The following is a 19,866-nucleotide window of genomic DNA, read 5'->3' on the forward strand; positions in this document are numbered from 1 at the left end:
TCTCTTCTGTCCAATGAAGACTCTCAGCTCTTCTTCAACATATGCAGTGTCTCACCCTTCTGATTACTCTCTGCTGTATCCCAGGGCCACTCCCTTTCCTGATATTACATTCTTTCCCAATTTTGTATGTTAGTAACATCAAATAACATAAAGTATAACATGTTAATTATTATAAAGTGCACCGTTCAGTGATATTAAATACATTCATATTATTGGGAGATCAATATCGCCATTTATCTTTCTAATTCTTTTCTACGTTTTAAAACTGTAACTCTATATCCTTTAAACATAACTTTCCTTTTTGTTCCATAACCACCTGAAAAGCATCATTACCCTCCCAATTTCTATGGTTTTGACTACACTAAGTACCCCATATAATTGAAATAAGTAGTTGCATTGTTATGACTCACTAAAAGTCACAAAAATGGCATATTTGGTAGCTAAATTTCCTCAGGATTCATCCATGTTGTAGCATATTCCTAGATCTTTTCCTTCTTAACACTGAATAATATTGTATTATATGGGTATACCACACTTTGCTTATCCAGGAACTAGTGGATGAACATTTAGGTTGCTTTCATATTTTAGCTACTGTGATTATTACTGCTCTATACACTGGAGTACAAATATTACTTTAAGGCCCTGATTTCAATTCCTTTGGGTATACCTCATAGTAAAAATTTCCTGGATCATGTAGTAATTCTATTTTTCAATATCTGAAAAATTGCCATACTCTTTTGCAAAGCAGCTGTATCATTCTACATTCCCACTGACAGAACACAATGCTTCCAACCCCCTCACATCCTCACCAATACTTGTTTTCTGCTTGTGTATGTGTGTGTGTGCTTGTGTGTGTATGCATGCACACAAATATATAAACATGCATTTAATGATATGGAGCATCTATTCAAGTGCTTAGTCATTTGTACATCTTTTTGAAGAACCATCTATTCAAGTCTTTTATCTATTTTTGAATCAGGGTGTTTGCTTCTTGTTGAGTTGTAGGAGTTCTCTGTATATTCTGAATAGAAATCTCTTGTCACATAGATGGCTTTCAAATATTTTCTCCCATCTTGTGGGTTGCCATTTTATTCTGTTTACATTCCTTTGATACACTTTTTTTAAAATATGTATTGCAAATTGTTTACTTTTTTCTTAGCTGTACCTTTGTTGTTCCTTCGTTTCATATTGAGGAAATCACTGCCAAATACAATGTCATGAAGCTCTTCTCCTGTGTCTTCTTCTAAGACTTTTTATTTTATTAGGTCTTATATTTAGTTTTTTGATATGTTTTCATTAATTTTTGCATATGATGTTAGGTAAGGGTCCATCTTCCTTCTTTTGCATGTTGACAACAAGACTTCTCAGCATCATTTGTTGAAAATACTATCCTTTCTACTTTGAAAAGACTTGGCAACTTGTCAAAACCCATTTGGCCATATATCAGGGTTTATTTCTGGGTGTTCTATTCTATTCTATTGGTCTTGAATAAGGGAAAAAATAGTATAACCTATCCAGGTTGATGAAGAACATAAAGAAAGACCAGGACTGAGAATTAGGAGGGCAATATAAAAAAGCAGGGAGTAAAAGACAGTCTGAGAGAAGATCTTGTACTTGCAAGTTCATGGAAATATGATCATGTTAAATCACTAAACGCCTGACTTTGAACAATACCGTAAATGTGCTAGCAAGAAACGTTAACACTTACCCATCTCTGGGAAATACAGTATGGGCAAAAAGATAAAACTACACACAAATATATTAAAAAGGGAAGGGTTTTCATGGTGTGAGAATATTGTGGGATTTGAAATACAATTTACTTCTGTTCTACCATTGTCTCTAAAATTTATCAAAGTGTATATACAAGCAATTCCAATTCTGGTAATGTGCTTGACAGGTTTAATATGAACTTCAGCAGACCAGTAAATGTACATTCATAGTAGGACTGTTCCCTAATCCAAAAAACAAAACACAAAAACTGGAAAGACTAGAGTTCACTTTGTCAACACACATACAGATGCAGCGATGGTTAACGGTCCAAAAAAAGAAGGTGAGCATGGGTGCAAGAGGTTAATCCCCAGTCTGGTGTGGGGTGCAGAGTTTGAGGGTAAAACCGGTAGAAAATGCTTTTGTTCTACCCTTGATTTTTGAGGTATGGAAATTCACAGGTCACTACCTTCATTTCAAAATGAATGAATGCACTATTCAATTTTTTTAAAAACAGGAGAAGTAGACATGAGTGATAATAAATTTTAAACTGTCGCTAGTCAAATAAGATACTAAGAAAAATTAAATCATATGATTTAAGAATGAAGTGGAGAGATTGTCTAAGATGGTAGCATTCAAAGACCCAGAGCTTGATGCCTCTCATGGGCACACCAAAGTCACAACTGTTTACAGAAGAGCAATTGATGAAAAAGGCCGGGACCTACCATAAAAGATGTTTTAGAGCTAAAGATATAAGGAAGGCACCTCGGCAAGACAGGAAGGAAGGGCAAAATCTCAACAGAGTCAAGACCCATCCCCCCAGGTGGGTGGCCCACAGATGGGAGAATAATTACAATTTCTGAGGTGCACCCAGGTGGCAAGGGGTATGAACACAACATCAGGCTCCCAAGCCCAGGGACCCTGTGCTGGAAAGAAGGGTTCCTAGAAAGTTGGGCTTTGAAGACCAGTGGTGCTTATTTTCCAGAGAGCCAGAGGGTTGTGGGAAATAGAGATTCCACACTTAAAAGATGCTCACAGGGCTTCCCTGGTGGCTCAGTGGTTGAGAGTCCACTTGCTGATGCAGGGGACACGGGTTCGTGCCCCGTTCCGGGAGGATCCCACATGCCGCGGGGCGGCTGGGCCCGTGAGCCATGGCCACTGAGCCTGCACGTCTGGAGCCTGTGCTCCGCAACGGGAGAGGCCACAGCAGTGAGAGGCCCGCCTACTCCAAAAAAAAAAAAAAAAAAAAAAGCTCACAAAATCCCACATGACCCGAGAATCAGAACAGAAGCAGTCATTTGAACGGATCCTGGGTCACACCTACCTCCTGATCTTGGCGAGTCTCCCAGAGAGTCCAGAGGCAACTACAGCACAGCCTCAGGGACATAGACACTGGCAGCAGCCACTTGGGGGAGCTCCTTCTACCTCGTGGCCACTGGTACCAGCAAGCATAATTTCAGAGTCCTCCCTCTATCTTTTTAGCCTCAGGGTCTAGCCCTACCCATTTCCACCAGACTATAGACACAAGTACTAGGATGCTGCAGGCCAAGCAACTAACTGAGCAGGGGCATAGCCCCATCCACCAGCAAACAGGCTGCTTTCAGACCCTCTCAATGCACAGCTGCCGCTGGACATGGGCCCAGCAACCAAAAGCCCCAGGACCAGCCTCCACACCTAAGTGGAGAGGCACCAGCCCCAGAGTCCTTGGCCCCTCTGACAAGTGAGCCTGCTCTGGCCTTGGAATCAGTCTCACCGTCGGCAGGTGATTACTGCACAGGGACTGGATGGAGCTTGGACCTACCCAACAGCAAATCTGCTCTAGCAGTGGGATCAGCCTCATACACCAACAGGCACACACCAGCTCCAGGAATACCACAGCCCAGCAGCCTGTGTGACCAGAACACTCACTTGCAGCCCAGAAGCAGCCATGGACTCACTTGGGTCTTGACCCTGCCCATCAGAATGACAGCACAAGATTAGGGATACCCCAGACCCTGCAGATAGCTGTGTCAGGAACAGTGATCCAACACCAACTCTGAGACTCCTGGGCCCTGCAGCCAGAACTCAGGGCCTGTGTCTTCCTCCCAGTAGCCAGCATCACCCCAGTGACTGGGCACTAGCCCTGATATCACCTGGACTGCAATTCTACCCATAAGTGAACCAGCACTAGATTTGGTGTCCCACAGAGTCGTGCAGCCAACTGCCTTATGATTTAGCCTCACCAAGCAGCACAGACAGCCTCCATACAAGGCAGAGTCTGTCAAACAAGCAGTCTGGGGGCAGCCAAGCCTACCAGACCACCCACAGCAGTCAGCCCACCACAATAGAAGAGCCCAAGTAGCCAACATAGGGGGTACACCTAGAACATATAGTTCTAGTGACCAGGGGACAGTGGGCTTCTGGGACACATAGGACCTCTCCCACAAAAGGCCACTTCTAGAAGGTCAGGAAATGTAACGAACCTACTACATACATAGCAATAAAAATAGCAAGTTAAGAAAAATGAGGTGACACTGAAACACGATCCAAATGAAGGAACAAGATAAGAACTCAGAAGAAGATCTAAGTGAAGTGGAGGTAGCCAATCTCCTCAAAAAATACTTCAAGGTAATGACTATAAAGATGATCAAAGAACTCAGGAGAAGAATGGACGACCAGAGCAAGAAGGTAGAATTTTTTAAAAAAGAGTTAGAGCATTAAAGAACAACAAAACAGAGATGAGGAATACAATAACTGAAATGAAAAATACACTAAAAGGAAACTACTGTAGACTAAATGACACAGAGGAATGAATCAGAAAACTGAAGGACAGAGTACTGGCAATCACTGAAGATGAACTGTAAAACAATAGATTAAAATGAAATGAAGAAAGTTGAACAGACATGTGAAACATCAAGTGTACTAATATTTGCATTATACTGGTCCCAGAAGCAAAAAGGAAAGAGAAAGCAGTGTAGAGCATACCTGAAGACATAAGAGCTGAAAACTTCCATAACCTGGGAAAGAAAAGAGACATCCAAGTCTAGTAAACACAGTAAGGCCAAACAAAACAGGATCAACCCAAAGAGGACCACACCAAGACTCATTGTAATTAAAATGGCAAAAAAATAAAGATAAAAAGACACTATTAAAAGGAGCAAAGGAAAAGCAACAAGTTACAAACATGCGAACTTGCATTAAGTTATCAGCTGACTTTTCAGGATAATCTCTGCATGTCAGAAGGGAGTGGCATGGTATATTTAAAGTCATGAAAGGGAAAAGCCTATAACCCAAAATACTCTACCCAGCAAGGCTCTCCTTCAGATTTGATGGTGAGATCTAAAGTTTTACAGAGAAGCAAAACTAAAAGAGCACAGCATCGCCAAACCAGCTTTATGAGAAATCTTAAAGGGGCTTTTCTCAGTGAAAAAGAAAAGGCCATGACTGAAACATAAAAATTAGAAAAGGAAACTTACTAACGGAAAAACCTCATTGGATAAGGCAAATATTCAACAAAGGCAGTAAATCAAGCATGTACACAGCTAATAGGAAGGATGAAAGAAAACAGTAATAAAATCATCTATATTCACTATAAGAAGTTAAGGGACACACAAAACAAGTAGATGTAAAATATAAGGTCAAATTCAGTAACTGTGGGGGAGCAGAGTAACAATGCAGGGTTGTTAGTGTCCACGTGAAATTGAGAGCTCAGCAACTTAAATAATCACACACACACACACACACACACACACACACACAACTGAAAGAAATCCAAACATCATATTAAAGATAGTCCTCACATCACAGATGAATAAAAGGGGAAGAAAGGAACACTGAAGAAATTAAAGAGGGATTCTAAAAATACCCAAGAGAAATGAAAATGAACACACAGTGATCCAAAATCTATGGGACACAGCCAACGCAGTTCACAGGGGGAAGTTATAGTGATACAAGCTTATTCTTAGGAAACAAGAAAAATATCAAATAAACAACCTGACATTACACCTGAAGGAATTAGAAAAAGAAGAAAAAAACAAAACTCAAAGCTGTCAGAAAGAAAAAAATTAAGAAAACAATACCATATGCAATCACACTAAAAATAATAAGATAGCTAAGAACAAACACACCTAAGCAGGTAAAAGACACGTACTCAGAAATGTATCAGCCATTGGTGAAAGAAGTTGAAGGCAACAGAAAAAGATGAGAAAATATAGCAGGTGCATGGACTGGAAGAATTAATACTGTTAAAATAACCATACTGCCAAAGACAATCTACAGATTTAATGCAATCCCTATCAGAATACCAAAGCATTTTCATAGAACTTGAAAAAGTAATTTTAAAATTTGTATAGAAACACAAAGACCCCAAATAGCCAAACAATCTTGAGAAAGAACAGAGCTGGAGGCATCAGGCACCTTTACTTCAGATTATACTGCAAAGCGACAGTAATCAAAGAGCATCGGACCGGAGCAAAAACAGACACAAAGATCACTGGAATAGAATAGAGATCCCAGAAATAAGCCCACACACGTATATTTAATTGATTTATGACAAAGCAGGCAATATGGAGAAAGAACTGTCTCTTCAATAAGTGGTACTAGGAAAACTGGTCAGCTACATGGAAAAGAATAAAATTAGAGTATTTTAGCACACCGTATATAAAATTAACGCAAAACTGAATAAAGACCTAAATGTAGGACCATAAAACCCTGAGAGGAAAATACAGAACATTCTTCAACATAAATGATAGCAACAGTTTTGCGTTCAGTCTACTAAGGCAAATGAAACAAAAGCAAAAATAAACAAATGGGACTTCACTAAACTTAAAAGACTTTGCACAGCAAAGGAAACCAAAGACAAAATGAAAAGACAACCTGCTGAAGGAGAGACAATATTTGCACATGATAAGAGGTTAACACCAAAAAGATGACCAAGCAAGGGTTCATATCTAAACTACAGAAACAGCACATACAACTCAATATCAGAACTGCACCCAAAATATTTTTTTAAAAAATGAGAAGACCTGAATAGACATTTTTCCAAGGAAAAAATACAGATAGACAGCCAGAAGGCACAAAGATGCTAAACATAGCTAATCGGCAATAAAATGCAAATCAAAACTATGAGATATATCACCTCAGTCTTGTCAGAATGGCTGTCATCAAAAAGGTCACAAATAACAAAGGTTAGTGAGGATGTGGAGAAAGGGAAACTCTTGTAAACTCTTGATGTGAATGTGAAGTAGTGCAGCTACTGTGGAAAGAAGAATGGAGGTTCCACAAAAAACTAAAAATAGAACTACCATAATATCCAGCAATTTCCCTCTTGGGTATATCAGAAGAAAACAAAAACACTATTTAAAAAAAAAATAACTGCACACCAATGTTCATAACAGTGTTATTTGCCATAGCCAAGATATAGAGTCAAACTAAGTGTTCATCAGTAGGTTAGGGGATAAAAAATGATATTTATGATGACTTCAGCAAAAAAGGAAATGTTGCTATTTGCAAGAACATGGATGGACTTGGAGGGTATTGTGCTTAGTAAAATAAGCCGCAGAGAAAACAAGCCTGGTAGGTTATCACTTACACGTGGCATCTAAAACATTGAATAAAACAACAACAATGAAACAGACTCACAGATTAAAGAACAGACTAGTGGTTACCAGCAGCGAGAGACAGGGCGGAGCAGCAAAATAGTGGTAGGAGGTTCTGAGGAAGAATCCACTATGTGTAAAATCAATCATCTACAGTGACGTTCTGCATAGCATGGGGAATAGAGCCACTCTTTTATAATAAGTATAAATGGAGAAGAACCTAAACATTTATGAGTCACCATGTTGTACCTCTGAAGCTAATATAATAATGTAAATTAACTATAGATCAATAAAATATAAAGTAAGAAACAATAAAGGAGAGACAGATTATTAGATAGAAATCAATTAAATAAACACAAGTTTTGGAAATCAAGGAATTAAAAAACAACATGTAAGACAACATTGGCCTTTAAAGTGTACGATCTATTCATTTAAAAGAAATCATTTAAGTGGTGAAAAATGGTACCCATTCTCACAATTTTGTATGTCTATGATAAATTATTATCTACAAAAATATGTTACAAATATTCACTCAAAAAGAAAGAGAAAATTTGGATTAACCCATTTTAGTATACAAATTTAATATCAAAGTCTCTATGTAACATTGATGTGAATAAGTTCTGTTAGCCACTTCTAGTTTGTGATGTAAAATCTTTTAAAGCATAAAAATCAGCCTTTCTACATCATTCCATTAGACATACATAGAAGTTAAAAGAAATGAGAAGACAGAAACATCAACCAGGAAGGTGAATTTACTGAGAAACAGCCATTCGTTCTCCCTCCTCCTTTGCTTTTCCTCCTTTTCCAGGTCTCTTTCGGTTCCAATCAAGAGAAGTCTTGAGAATTCTGAGAATATTTCTTTGAGGGCTTCAAACCACCATACCTATGTCCTCTGCCACAACTACACACACGGGAACAAAAATAAACCTCTGCTATCTACTCATGTAGGAGAGATTCATGCAAAATAAACTCCTACATGGAGACCAACAGGTGAGTTTTCTACCTGTTCTTTATAATGTCCTTCCATTATAGTAAATCCCACACATTATGAGGCAGAAGGGGTTATGTGAGCTCTTCCTTGAAGTCAAAAACCTTGCATTCATTTCAAGTACCTGGTGATCATAGGGTACAGCCAGGGAAGGTGCCATCACCCTCGGGGGGGGCGGTGAATGGGTTTCCGCAACCATGCACCTCCTGATGAACAGATTCTGAAGAAACGAAGGGCGGTCACACCGCAGCCAGCCTGTCAGACTGTCGGGCCACTGGGCAACCCCATCAGTCTGGAAGTGCCCCATAAGTTGCTCAAAGCAAAACTCTGCCCCGCCGTGAAGCCAGGCAATTTGGGCCAGAGAGTCAGAGGAGACCGGTAATCAACTCCTCCTCTCTGCTCACCTCCTTGGGGTTACAGCAACCCCATCTCCAAACCCAACTCTGATCCTGGAGTGCCAAGGTGGGAGCGCAGGTGGGCTCTGCCGGTGCTTCAGCGCCTTCTGGGAAGCCCCCTAGTTTGAATATGATTTGAGTTTGATCCTGAGAAACCATCAGAACTTCCCACCAGAGATAAATGAGGAGATTCTGGCCCTTATTAGTGCGCACGGTGAACCCGGTTGTCCTGGCTGTACTCGCCAACCCTCCTATTTTGCGCACCTATGTTTATCCACCTTCCTCCCTGTGAGTACCTTTGACTAACCCTGAGCTCAGACTCCTGACCTATTACAGTGACTTTTTCAGTCTTTCTTTAAAAATGTACAGGTAGGGCTTCTCTGGTGGCGCAGTGGTTGAGAGTCCGCCTGCAATGCGGGGGACACAGGTTCATGCCCCAGTACGGGAGGATCCCACATGCCGCGGAGCGGCTAGGCCTATGAGCCATGGCCGCTGAGCCTGTGCGTCTAGAGCCTGTGCTCCACGATGGGAGAAACCACAACAGTGAGCGGCCCGTGTACCGCAAAAGAAAAAAAAAAAAGGGACAGGTAATAAAATGAATTTAACCTAGAAGCAGCAGCTCAGTAAGGGAAATAAAATCATCAGAAGTTATCTAATCACAGCCACAGCCATCCAGGGCCCTGTCTTATCTGCTGGGGCATAAGAATGGGACCTTCCTAAACTTGAAGGGCATCCAATCAGATACGTTGATTACGCTCACCTCTGGCTCTTCCAGGGACTGCTAGGCAGTCTACCCAGTGTATACTGACTGCAAAACACGGTCATGGTTTTGAAACACCTATGCTCCAGGAAAGATTTTTGCGGTGCATGGGGAAGGTTTCTTTTTGACATCAAGCAAAAAATAAGTCACCAAGCCCTTTGAGCACAGGGCTTCTTAAGAGGGAAGTAGAAGGAAGGAATGGGCAGAAAACATGATCTCCTCGGAAGTGCAGGGCGTTTTTCCAAAAGAGTAGGATTTAGTCTCAGTTTAAGGAGAACACCTTTAAATAGCTGGGACAGCTCCAAACTGCAGTTTAGGGAACGAGTGCTCCAAAAGAACAGTGCTTTACAAGTCCTGGCCAGGCAGCAAGAGGATGAAGAGTTGGTTTTGCATAGTTTTGAACGCAGGAGTAAAGAAACCGAGGCATCTCTGACTAAAAGGGCCTGAGATCCTGTGGCATCAGTGGGTCAGTCAGTTGCAGGGGGCAGGGGGTGTGGGGGGCGATATTTCTCTCTCCACGTCTCCCAGGGCAGCCACCCCTCCCAACCCCACCCCCCTACTCCTTTCACCCTTCCTCCCTCCACTGTTGGGTCCCCAGGGACAGCACTTCTTATTTATTTATTTATTTTTTTTTTGCGGTATGCGGGCCTCTCACTGTTGTGGCCTCCCCCGTTGCGGAGCACAGGCTCCGGATGCGCAGGCCCAGCGGCCATGGCTCACGGGCCCAGCCGCTCCGCGGCATATGGGATCCTCCCAGACCGGGGCACGAACCCGTATCCCCTGCATCGGCAGGCGGACTCTCAACCACTGCGCCACCAGGGAGGCCCGGGACAGCACTTCTTAAGCTGGAGCGCTCAAGCACCATCTCTGCAGTCTGGATTCTTCCTGGAGCCTGGCAAGTTCTGGGACAGGAAGCCAGGTCTGCAAGGCCGCTGGGGTGCAGTCAGCCCTGGAGGTCTGGAGGGGAAATGGAGCCCTGAAGCCCACCCACGTCCTTGAAGCCGAGGGAGGAACACATCCTTCTAACAGTACTTCTCAGGGATCAGCATGCTCCCCACCCGACGGTGATCCATACTCACTTGAGGCAACAAGGACTGCCTCTAACTGGCCCCCTCGATTGCGCCTTAAGGGTCCTCGCACATGTGTGAGAGCGCAGGCCCTGGATCTCTTTAGTCAGCCTAGGCCAGTGCTGCCGGGGTCCCTCCAGTCCCATCCCCCAGCCCCTCCCTCTGGGGCTGTATCTAATAGAAGAAAGAGCACAGAGGAATTGGCTAAATCAAGGGACCTGGGAGCCTGGGTATGAGTCTGAAGACCGAGAACCTAAGGCACAATTACATATTATTGGAGACTCTTGTGGGGTGTGTGGGGTGAGGTTAGGAGGCTGAGAGGCTGAGTCGACCTGGTGAGTCCAGCCCCAGGACACCACACAGCCCCGTCCCCCCCTCCCTGCCATCAGACAAGGGGTGCCGCAACTCCAGCCGGGACTCTGCACTTCCCCCTCCCTGATTCTCCTCCAGAAGAGCAGGTGGTCCCGCTCTGAGGGCAGCGGCAAGACAACGGACCAAGTCCCGCCGCACTAAGGCACTCCTGGAAGCTCTTCCTGCACAGCAGTGGTGGCTTGGAGCAAACCCGAGCAGCGCCAAAGTTGGTCTCGTCCTGCAGCGGAGGGACGCAGGGTTTAAGCCAGCTGCCCTGGCTTTAAAGCAACCAGCCCCCCCTTTAAGTCAGGTGACCCGACTTTAAATCCCTGTGTGCCCCTCGAGCCTGCAACTTCAAAAGTTGGGAACTTCACTTTGATCCCAGCACCTCACATAGCTGAAGGCACACTAGTCACCCCCAAGCCTGGCTTAGAGGCAGGATATAAGGTAAGGGGATGGGCGTGCACTCATGGTGATGAGGGTGCACTTCATGTACCAGAAGGGTCCAGGCACCCTGGGGTACAGCTACCAGTGCACGGTACAGCAGCTCCCTGGCAAAGCTGGTGAGGCCCAGGGAGAGCAGGCACACCCATGCGTGCAGAGGTTCCAGGACGGGAGCTGGGGCACAGCCAGCCGGGAGGGTGTGAAAGTGGAGGATCTGAGCCTTTTGTGAAAGGCAGACACAGAGGATGGATGAGAAACAAAGACCAGATGAAATATGGATTTGAAAAACACACCCTGCTCTTGAAATTGGGGTGGGGGGCACCCCAGACTTGAGACTTCTTACTCCCCAGTACCTAGTGCTTTGGCCTTTGCCCAATTACTTATAAAATTTACTGATAATATCTAACCCATAGAATACCGCATTTGTAGTGGTATTGCATGTTAATGTTTCTATAGTGGAAAAATCGTTTCTACAAGAAACATGTACACTATCTGAAATCAATTAAAACCCCTCTTTATAAAGTACTATATTGGACTTCCCCGGTGGCGCAGTGGTTAAGAATATGTCTGCCAACGCAGGGGACATGGGTTTGAGCCCTGGTCAGGGAAGATGTCACATGCTGCGGAGCAACTATGCCCATGCGCCACAACTAGTGAACCTGCAGGCCACAACTACTGAAGCCCGTGTGCCTAGAGCCGGTGTTCCACAACAAGCACAGCAAGAGAAGCCACTGCAATGAGAAGCCCGTGCACCACAACAAAGAGTAGCCCCCGCTCGCCGCAACTGGAGAAAGCCCGCGCACAGCAACGAAGACCCAACACAGCCAATAATTAATTAATTAATTAATTAATTAATTAATTTTTTAAAGTACTATATCCTTCTGCACAACTTCTCTGGGAAGAACAGAGATGGCGTGGGAGAGTGAGAAAGACCAATATTTAGTGCACATCTCTCATGCAGGCGCTCTGCTGGCTCAGATACATTTATCCCCACTTTACAAAGGAGGAAATAAGCTCAGAGAGGTTTAGTAATTTTCCCAAAGCCAAACAGCTATTGAGTGGCAGAACCAAGATCTGAACCAAGTCTGTTACCTCCAAAGCCTAAGTCCTCATCACAACAAAACTCAATTAATATTTACATTTATCGAATTACATTGCAGTCTGGGGAGTTCTTGGCACAATCCTGAATAAGAGTGAGAAAGAAAGAAATAGCATTGTTCCTACAGTCAACCAAAATTTTTGGAGCAGCGGCTAGATGCCTGGTCCTTTTTGGGGTTCAGCAGTGATCACGACAGGAAAAGTCGTGCTTTCATGAACCATGTAGTGGGGAGGAGAGACGGGTGCAACTTGGGTGAGGGATTTCACCTTGCTGGGCCTCTGTTTTCTCATCTGGAAAATGGGATGGGTGTTCCTCATTTTCTGGGATTGTCCGGCTGGACATTCTCTGATTCCATAAGAAGCATTTGTTTTCCTGTTTCTTTAAAATTCATTCAAGCCATGAGCCATGATGCATGTTGTTAGCTGCTCCCCAAATCACTCTTCCCCACCCTTTTCCTGTGATCAGGTCTTTCCCGAAACATGACTCACAATCAGTCAAGTCACAGAACCTAAGGGGCACCCAGCAGAAAAATTCCAACCCTTGCTTCTCAGGAGCTCTGTGGTCTACCTGCCAGGTAAACTTAACTCACCTGGACAAGGTGGCCATCCCTGGTTTCACATCAACATGATCTCAGGCACAAACCTCCTTTTTTTCCATTTGGTCTTTAAGTTACTTGTTGAAACAACTGTACAAATATGACAAAGGTATAAAATCAGGCATCTTCTGCCCCCAGTGCCTACTAATACATGATGTTCTGCCACTTTAATGATACAGATAGAACATTTCAACATTCTGCTGCCCTCATCATTTGTCATTTTTGTTGATATTTCTATTGAATACATCTTTCAATATTTTAACGATGGAACATTTATTTAGGTTGCTCCAGACCCAGCCTTTAGTGGTAAGGGGTTTGTTGTCATATTTCTATTATGTTTCCTTTAAAAACCATTATCCTATTTAAATGGATTAAGTCAGTTCTACAGGCATGTATCTTATGATATTCATGAAGTTAATCCACAGAGGGCAGTGGTACAATTGATCACACTTGAGAACCTCCAGTAGCACAGTTAAGTGTACATAGTATCTACGTGTAAACCGAAGTACATGCCGAGTGAGATTCTCCTACCCTTTTCACTCTGTGCCCCTCAAGCCGGTGAGAAATGGAATATTTCTTGCCATCTCAGTAAACAAAGGATGTCACAGTCATCAGCCCTTGCAGCCCTCCAGTGTGAGCCGCGAGCCCTGAGGATCTCAGGATATGCAAATACAGAATGCAGGCCCCAGAGCGCTGAGGTGCATATGAAAGGAAGGGATTCAGGGAGCCCAGCCTCTGGCATCTCCGCAAACAAAGAAAAGCGCTGCATTCCTCACGTTGGGAGAGCCGGTTTTCCTTAGTTAACAATCACCTGCTGATGGTCCCCATTACCTGCGCCAGTGCCCTGCCCTGTCCCCTCCCCCGGTCCTTTAGCTCAGGGAGGAAGGAGGGCAGAGGGACTCCGCTGAATAAGGGGCCTGCGAGCCTCGGGAGGAGTTTTTAGCCGCCTTCCCCGCAGTCGGGGGGAGGCGCGCTGACGCTGCAGCCGGGCCCTGCGCCTCCCTTGCCCCGTTTCCCCTCAGGACACTCAGGCCGACGCCCTCCCCACGCCCCCCAGGCCCCGCGAGCCAGGCCGAGGGCAGGGGCGAGAGGAGGGACCGAAGTTCCCGGGACCAGACGCTGGGGGCCGCCCTTTCTGCACAGCAGCGGCGGGTGGCAGCGAACCCCTGCCCCTCAGAAGCTGGTCTTGCCCTGCCGCCCGGGCACCGTACCAGGCGGAGGGTCGGCGCCCACTTACCCGGCCCGCCGTCCGCACGACTGTCGCGGCTTCGGCCTCCAGGGCCCGTCCAGAGCCGGCAGCGTCAGTGAGGCCGCCCTCGCCGCGGGCTCCGGGGCAGTTCCGTGAAGGCGGAGGGAAGAGACCCCGAGCCGGGAGCTCCAGCTCTGCGGAAACGCGGGCTCCGTTCTGGGCGCAGCGGGTGGGACCGCTCTGCCCCGAGGCCTTCTGGGAGGGACGGAGGCGCCGGGGGAGGGAGCCGCCAGGAGCGCAGGGCCCCGTCGGGGGTCCTGGAGGGGCGGCCCGGCCTGAGGGCCCCGCCCACTGTGACCGCAGCCCAGGCCTTCTTCCTGGAGTCCTACACTACAGAGTTAGAAAGATACACGGTCTATGGTAAATATTCACAGATGACTGTTGCTGCTGGGCTTACTATCCTATTAAAGGCGTAAAATCCATAAAACACTTTAAGTTCAAAATTAAATATGAATTTTTACCTTTCTAATTATGTCTCTGCTCTTCACAATTGTCGTTAATGAATCAGAGACTGTGGCATCACTAGTTAAAAGTGAGCTTGTTAAAAAAATAGAACTCAGGCCCACCGGACCTACTGAATCACAATCTGAACCTTTACAATCTCCCCAGTGTACTTGTGCACACATGAATAGTTGAAAGGTACATTTCTACCTCGACGCGTCTTTTCTGTCTGAGAAATACACACATTTTATCCAATTTGATATAAATAAAACACTCAAAAATGCATATGCCTGTGTTGAAACCATCATTTTATCATTTCTTTTCCAGATAAGTATAGTCTCTATACTGGTTTTGTGGATCACATGCCACACTCTTTTCTTTTTCTTTTTTTTTTTTTTTACTTTTTTTTTTAATAACAAATTTAATCAGTTATACATATACATATGTTCCCATATCCCCTCCCTTTTGCGTCTCCCTCCCACCCTCCCTATCCCACCCCTCCAGGCGGTCACAAACCACCGAGCTGATCTCCCTGTGCTATGCGGCTGCTTCCCACCATCTATCTACCTTACGTTTGGTAGTGTATATATGTCCATGCCGCTCTTTCACTTTGTCACAGCTTACCCTTCCCCCTCCCCATATCCTCAAGTCCATTCTCTAGTAGGTCTGTGTCTTTATTCCTGTCTGACCCCTAGGTTCTTCATGACATTTTTTTTCTTAAATTCCATATATATGTGTCAGCATACAGTATTTGTCTTTCTCTTTCTGACTTACTTCACTCTGTATGACAGACTCTAGGTCTATCCACCTCATTACAAATAGCTCAATTTCGTTTCTTTTTATGGCTGAGTAATATTCCATTGTATATATGTGCCACGTCTTCTTTATCCATTCATCCGATGATGGACACTTAGGTTGTTTCCATCTCCGGGCTATTGTGAATAGAGCTGCAATGAACATTTTGGTATGTGTCTCTCTTTGAATTATGGTTTTCTCAGGGTATATGCCTAGTAGTGGGATTGCTGGGTCATATGGTAGTTCTATTTGTAGTTTTTTAAGGAACCTCCATACCGTTCTCCATAGCGGCTGTACCAATTCACATTCCCACCAGCAGTGCAAGAGTGTTCCCTTTTTTCCACACCCTCTCCAGCATTTATTGTTTCTAGATTTTTTGATGATGGCCATTCTGACCGGTGTGAGATGATATCTCATTGTAGTTTTGATTTGCATTTCTCTAATGAGTAAAGATGTTGAGCATCCTTTCATGTGTTTGTTGGCAGTCTTTATATCTTCTGTGGAGAAATGTCTATTTAGGTCTTCTGCCCATTTTTGGATTGGGTTGTTTGTTTTTTTGTTATTGAGCTGCATGAGCTGCTTATAAATTTTGGAGATTAATCCTTTGTCAGTTGCTTCATTTGCAAATATTTTCTCCCATTCTGAGGGTTGTCTTTTGGTCTTGTTTATGGTTTCCTTTGCTGTGCAAAAGCTTTGAAGTTTCATTAGGTCCCATGTGTTTATTTTTGTCTTTATTTCCATTTCTCTAGGAGGTGGGTCAAAAAGGATCTTGCTGTGATTTATGTCATAGAGTGTTCTGCCTATGTTTTCCTCTAAGAGTTTGATAGTGTCTGGCCTTACATTTAGGTCTTTAATCCATTTTGAGCTTATTTTTGTGTATGCTGTTAGGGAGTGATCTAATCTCATACTTTTACATGTCCCTATCCAGTTTTCCCAGCACCACTTATTGAAGAGACTGTCCTTTCTCCACTGTACATTCCTGCCTCCTTTATCAAAGATAAGGTGACCATATGTCCGTGGGTTTAACTCTGGGCTTTCTATCCTGTTCCATTGATCTATCTTTCTGTTTTTGTGCCAGTACCATACTGTCTTGATTACTGTAGCTTTGTAGTATAGTCTGAAGTCAGGGAGCCTGATTCCTCCAGCTCCGTTTTTCGTTCTCAAGATTGCTTTGGCTATTCGGGGTCTTTTGTGTTTCCATACAAATTGTGAAATTTTTTGTTCTAGTTCTGTGAAAAATGCCAGTGGTAGTTTGATAGGGATTGCATTGAATCTGTAGATTGCTTTGGGTAGTAGAGTCATTTTCACAATGTTGATTCTTCCAATCTAAGAACATGGTACATCTCTCCATTTGTATCATCTTTAATTTCTTTCATCAGTGTCTTATAATTTTCTGCATACAGGTCTTTTGTCTCCTTAGGTAGGTTTATTCCTAGATATTTTATTCTTTTTGTTGCAATGGTAAATGGGAGTGTTTCCTTGATTTCACTTTCAGATTTTTCATCTTTAGTATATAGGAATGCCAGAGAGTTCTGTGCATTAATTTTGTATCCTGCAACTTTACCAAATTCATTGATTAACTCTAGTAGTTTTCTGGTAGCATCTTTAGGATTCTCTATGTATAGTATCATGTCATCTGCAAACAGTGACAGCTTTACTTCTTCTTTTCCAATTTGGATTCCTTTTATTTCCTTTTCTTCTCTGATTGCTGTGGCTAAAACTTCCAAAACTATGTTGAATAAGAGTGGTGAGTGGGCAACCTTGTCTTGTTCCTGATCTTAGTGGAAATGGTTTCAGTTTTTCACCATTGAGGACGATGCTGGCTGTGGGTTTGTCATATATGGCCTTTATTATGTTGAGGAAAGTTCCCTCTCTGCCTACTTTCTGCAGGGTTTTTATCATAAATGGGTGTTGAATTTTGTCGAAAGCTTTCTCTGCATCTATTGAGATGATCATATGGTTTTTCTCCTTCAATTTGTTAATATGGTGTATCACGTTGATTGATTTGCGTATATTGAAGAATCCTTGCATTCCTGGAATAAACCCCACTTGATCATGGTGTATGATCCTTTTAATGTGCTGTTGGATTCTGTTTGCTAGTATTTTGTTGAGGATTTTTGCATCTATGTTCATCAGTGATATTGGTCTGTAGTTTTCTTTCTTTGTGACATCCTTGCCTGGTTTTGGTATCAAGGTGATGGTGGCCTCGTAGAATGAGTTTGGGAGTGTTCCTTCCTCTGATATTGTTTGGAAGAGTTTGAGAAGGATGGGTGTTAGCTCTTCTCTAAATGTTTGATAGAATTCGCCTGTGAAGCCATCTGGTCCTGGGCTTTTGTTTGATGGAAGATTTTTTATCACAGTTTTAATTTCAGTGCTTGTGATTGGTCTATTCATATTTTCTATTTCTTCCTGATTCAGTCTTGGCAGGTTGTGCATTTCTAAGAATTTGTCCATTTCTTCCAGGTTGTCCATTTTATTGGCATAGAGTTGCTTGTAGTAATCTCTCATGATCTTTTGTATTTCTGCAGTGTCAGTTGTTACTTCTCCTTTTTCATTTCTAATTCTATTGATTTGAGTCTTCTCCCTTCTTTTCTTGATGAGTCTGGCTAATGGTTTGTCAATTTTGTTTATCTTCTCAAAGAACCAGCTTTTAGTTTGGTTGATCTTTGCTATCGTTTCCTTCATTTCTTTTTCATTTATTTCTGATCTGATCTTTATGATTTCTTTCCTTCTGCTAACTTTGGGGGTTTTTTGTTCTTCTTTCTCTAATTGCTTTAGGTGCAGGGTCAGGTTGTTTACTCAAAATGTTTCCTGTTTCTTAAGGTGGGATTGTATTGCTATAAACTTCCCCCTTAGAACTGCTTTTGCCACGTCCCATAGGTTTTGGGTCGTCGTGTCTCCATTGTCATTTGTTTCTAGGTATTTTTAAATTTCCTCTTTGATTTCTTCAGTGATCACTTCGTTATCGAGTAGTGTATTGTTTAGCCTCCATGTGTTTGTATTTTTTACAGATCTTTTCCTGTAATTGATGTCTAGTCTCATAGCATTGTGGTTGGAAAAGATACTTGATACAATTTCAATTTTCTTAAATTTACCAAGGCTTGATTTGTGACCCAAGATATGATCTATCCTGGAGAATGTTCCATGAGCACTTGAGAAAAATGTGTATTCTGTTGTTTTTGGATGGAATGTCCTATAAATATCAACTAAGTCCATCTTGTTTAATGTATCATTTAAAGCTTGTGTTTCCTTATTTATTTTCATTTTGGATGATCTGTCCATTGGTGAAAGTGGGGTGTTAAAGTCCCCTACTATGATTGTGTTACTGTCGATTTCCCCTTTTATGGCTGTTAGTATTTGCCTTATGTATTGAGGTGCTCCTATGTTGGATGCATAAATATTTACAATTGTTATATCTTCTTCTTGGATCGATCCCTTTATCGTTATGTAGTGTCCTTCTTTGTCTCTTCTAATAGTCTTTATTTTAAAGTCTATTTTGTCTGATATAAGAATTGCTACTCCAGCTCTCTTTTGGTTCACATTTGCATGGAATATCTTTTTCCATCCCCTTACTTTCAATCTGTATGTGTCTCTAGGTCTGAAGTGGGTCTCTTGTAGACAGCATATATATGGGTCTTGTTTTTGTATCCATTCAGCCACTCTGTGTCTTTTGGTGGGAGCATTTAGTCCATTTACATTTAAGGTAATTATTGATATGTATGTTCCTATTCCCATTTCCTTAATTGCTTTGGGTTCGTTATTGTAGGTATATTCCTTCTGTTGTGTTTCTTGCCTAGAGAAGTTCCTTTAGCATTTGTTGTAAAGCTGGTTTGGTGGTGCTGAACTCTCTCGGCTTTTGCTTGTCTGTAAACGTTTTAATTTCTCCATCAAATCTGAATGAGATCCTTGCTGGGTAGAGTAATCTTGGTTGCAGGTTCTTCTCCTTCATCACTTTAATTATGTCCTGCCACTCCCTTCTGGCTTGTAGAGTTTCTGCTGAGAGATCAGCTGTTAACCTGTTGGGGATTCCCTTGTGTGTTATTTGTTGTTTTTGCCTTGCTGCTTTTAATATGATTTCTTTGTGTTTAACTTTTGACAGTTTGATTAATATGTGTCTTGGCGTATTTCTCCTTGGATTTATTTTGTATGGGACTCTCTGTGCCTCCTGGACTTGATTCACTATTTCCTTTCCCATATTAGGGAAGTTTTCAACTATAATCTCTTCAAATATTTTCTCAGCCCCTTTCTTTTTCTCTTCTTCTTCTGGAACCCCTATAATTCGAATTTTGGTGCGTTTAATGTTGTCCCAGAGGTCTCTGATACTGTTCTCAGTTCTTTTCATCCTTTTTTCTTTATTTTGCTCTGCATCAGTTATTTCCACTATTTTATCTTCCACCTC

The 19,866-nt window shown here is 42.9% G+C and overlaps 1 long non-coding RNA gene across 1 annotated transcript in view; it reads right to left on the minus strand.

Moving 5' to 3' along the window:
* LOC309804148 overlaps positions 1-14,414 on the minus strand; it is a 56,957-nt gene extending 42,543 nt beyond the window's left edge. The window contains exon 1 of the long non-coding RNA XR_014294085.1: positions 14,220-14,414. This is a non-coding gene — a long non-coding RNA (uncharacterized lncRNA). The remainder of the gene's footprint in view (positions 1-14,219) is intronic.
* Between the last annotated feature and the right edge of the window lie 5,452 nt (positions 14,415-19,866).

The sequence above is a fragment of the Mesoplodon mirus genome (assembly GCF_964341445.2).
Source record: "Mesoplodon mirus genome assembly, chromosome: 5".
Taxonomy (NCBI): domain Eukaryota; kingdom Metazoa; phylum Chordata; class Mammalia; order Artiodactyla; family Ziphiidae; genus Mesoplodon; species Mesoplodon mirus.